General features: G+C 38.5%; 1 pseudogene; it reads right to left on the bottom strand.

Moving 5' to 3' along the window:
- LOC113964099 overlaps positions 1 to 1,920 on the bottom strand; it is a 6,439-nt pseudogene extending 4,519 nt beyond the window's left edge.
- Between the last annotated feature and the right edge of the window lie 1,299 nt (positions 1,921 to 3,219).

Below are 3,219 nucleotides of genomic sequence, written 5' to 3'. Positions count from 1 at the left end.
TGGAAGTGGCGCGCTGAGGGCGCTTCTTGGTGGTCTTCGTCTTCGCCCTTTTGCTGGACATGTTGGCTGTTGGTTCTAAGAAGACAGAAACATATCCCAGATTTAGCCTTATTAAATCATATCACAAGTCCTTGGGGGAAGGATGGATAAAGGAATATCAAATTCCATGTTATCAGCAAATACGCCAAAGTACACATTTACTTTGGTATCTCCTGCTCCATTTTCTTTCATTTTGATGTCACTTGCTATTAAAGTAAAAGGTCTTTCAGGATTCAGGGACTGGCACTGTAGGCCAATAGCAGGTTACATAAAAATCCCAAATCAAATCACAGCTTTTGAAATGAAATCACTCAGTGTTTGTATTGCTGATTCAATACTCCACCTGCATCTTCCACAAATTAAGATGACTACACACTCAGCAGTTTGGGAGGCACTGTTGACCTGCCCTGTAGGAGGATATGGGCTGCTAAACTAGAGTAGTGGTTAAATAAATCAGACAGTATGCTAAACTAACAGTTTGGGAGGGAAAAAAAATTGTATTTTAGGCTCTGAAAAGCATTTGTTAGAACAGCTGCTGTAGAGAGCAAGAAACCACTGACTTGGTTCAGAAGCTCTACACTGCTATTCTCTTACACAGTGGAACACAACACACACGCAAATGCTGGCACACTCTTTTTAACTGAATTAATGGCATAACTGGTACAAAAATCTGGAGACCGTTTCTTTTAAATGATCAGCCTTTTAAAATATCTATATATTCTTGCAGAATCTTTAGAATTTTCATGTATCACAAATATACCAATTTCATTGTTTCCCTTGAAGCTGTCAAAGAAATAAACGTGGTGGCTTACATGTTATAACACTAACGTACTCCAGGCAGAAGTGAGGCTTTCAAGTTAACAGCATCTATTTAGCTGGGCAGATACATTCAGTGTTCAGCTATAGTTGACAGTACAAACCCGAAAAGCTGAGTCATTCACTGAAATGCAAACACGAAGACCTCAACATTGCTTTTGGATAAGTTAAACCTGACATGTTGTTTCCCAAAGTTTGATAACTTCTACTCGCATTAGATAAAAGTAAAGCATAATCCATGCTGCTATAATCCTTTATTATGCCCAAACTGTTATGCAAACTAGATTCCTTCCATCCTTGATTTTGAATTTTACAGGAAGCACCTGCAGCAAGAGTGTGCTGAAAGAGGACAAATTTAAGCTTCACCTTTATCACAAGTGAATCACAAAAATAAGTAATCATAAAAATAGCAGCATTCTGAAATTTACACTAAGTTTTAGTTTTATATCTTAGAAAAAAATATCTGGTCAGAAATGCAATGCTAGTCAGAGTCACAGCACAGTTCTGTTTCTCAGACAGTCTCCTCAAAGATAGAATAATTTCTGTTAGACTCCTGCAAAGCAAGACTGAAATCACTAACTGGGATTCAGCCTTAAAAAAAGGGAGCAAAATTAAGCAAAGTAACTCCCTTACATAAGCAACCCAATATTCAAGCAAAAAGCAGTTATTTTTTTTTGTTTGTTTTTAACTAAAAGGAAAGATATTTTACCTTGCTTTGTTTCAGATACCTGACATGCTTTACCAAGCACCTGGATCATAAAAGGAAATTCCATGGTTATGTCCTTCTCTGTCTGTCCACAAAGACAGTTACTGATTTCCCCTGCTAATTCCACACTTTTAAATCCTACGTGCATATACAACGTTCTTCTGACGTACAAAACAAACCATTATGTCCCGAACTAAAAATAGCCTGTGAAATGCAACTGCGCATCATTCAACAACGCAGAAGTTCTCTTCATTGCACTCACTAACCACAAGCTATCCGAGATGTCTGGCCTCCATAACAGTTCAACAAATAAATGTGAACTCTTGACATCGAGATATTTATGAAGACAGCTGACAACAAAGGTAATTTGCTTTCAAGCTGCAGCCATGGGTTGTGCATAAAGTCGGTGGTTTTCTCACCTCAGTAAAAACCCTCAGGCAAGTTCCTGTTAAACGCTGAATTACTGATTAAAAGTCCCACTACCCAAAAATAGAGTCAAACAGTTTAAGTAACTGTTCTCTGAAATAATTCATAGTTTTTGGGATATGGCCCATTCCGAGTAGACAAAAAAGTTTACTTTGCACATGCTGTAAAGGCAGTGCTTCCAGCAAGCCACAAGCTGCCATTCTCTCACATACAACTCAATCTTAAGCAAGAGGACATAACAGAGACAGGCTGCCAACACATTCTTTTTAATTCTGTTCAGAAGACTGCTGTATCAGAATATTGTACTCGAGAAGATGAAAAATTTGCCAACGCCTGCATTACTATTTTCTAAGTTTCTGTGAACCAGGCTTAGGAGGCAGCACAACTCCTTCAGTTCCAGAGACCTGGCAGCCTGAATACAGAGAAACGTTGGGTCTCACAGGACTGCGGTGCCTTTTAGCACAGGTTTGGTGCAGCTACACTGGAGACACTGCACTCAGCTCTGGGAAACTCTATTAGAAACAGGGTGGTACAGTGGACCATGTTCAGAAAACCAAAGTCATCAATCCAGTTAGCCAAAGAGATCAACTTATAATTTAAAAGTTCCAAAAGTGTTTACACTTTGTGTTATCTCTGTATATAACAGTGAATGATGTAATAAGACAGAGCTAACCCCATTTGAGTCAAGCACTGGACCCCTCAATTTTAGAGAAAGTAGAATTTAATCTGATAAATTCACAAGGTATTTAAAAAACAACAACAAAAAACACCACCAAAAAACCCCCCAAACCAACCAACAAACAAAAAAACACCCAACAAAAACCCCACACCTAACCGCACGCTTTTATAATTGAAATAGGGTAAGTACAGGCTGCAAATAGAATTTCAGTAGAGAAAAAAGTGGAAATACTTCACATTATATAGCACAAGTCGTGACATGCAGGTTTAGTCTCTGTTGTTTAATATTATGATGCACTGAATGGTCTGGTCTGGGCCTTGTTTTGGAAACTGTCCAAGACAATTCTAATGTAAGACCTAATGTAAGACCTTACCTTATCCTCCTCAGAAGATATTTCTGAAAGCTTAACCTCTCTTAAGGAACATTTTCACATATTAAAAGAAAAAAAAAAAAGGTTGTAAAAGCACTGTGCTGCTTTGTGCTGCCTCTGCGTTCGTTTGCTCAGTCAAGCAACAGCAGTGGATATCAAACCACAGAAGCACAGAAAGTCATC

Source organism: Neopelma chrysocephalum, unplaced genomic scaffold (assembly GCF_003984885.1).
Source record: "Neopelma chrysocephalum unplaced genomic scaffold, ASM398488v2 Primary Assembly neopelma1_22, whole genome shotgun sequence".
Lineage (NCBI taxonomy): Eukaryota > Metazoa > Chordata > Aves > Passeriformes > Pipridae > Neopelma > Neopelma chrysocephalum.
The sequence above is the reverse complement of the archived record's forward strand: the minus strand, read 5'-3'. Positions and strand labels throughout refer to the sequence as shown.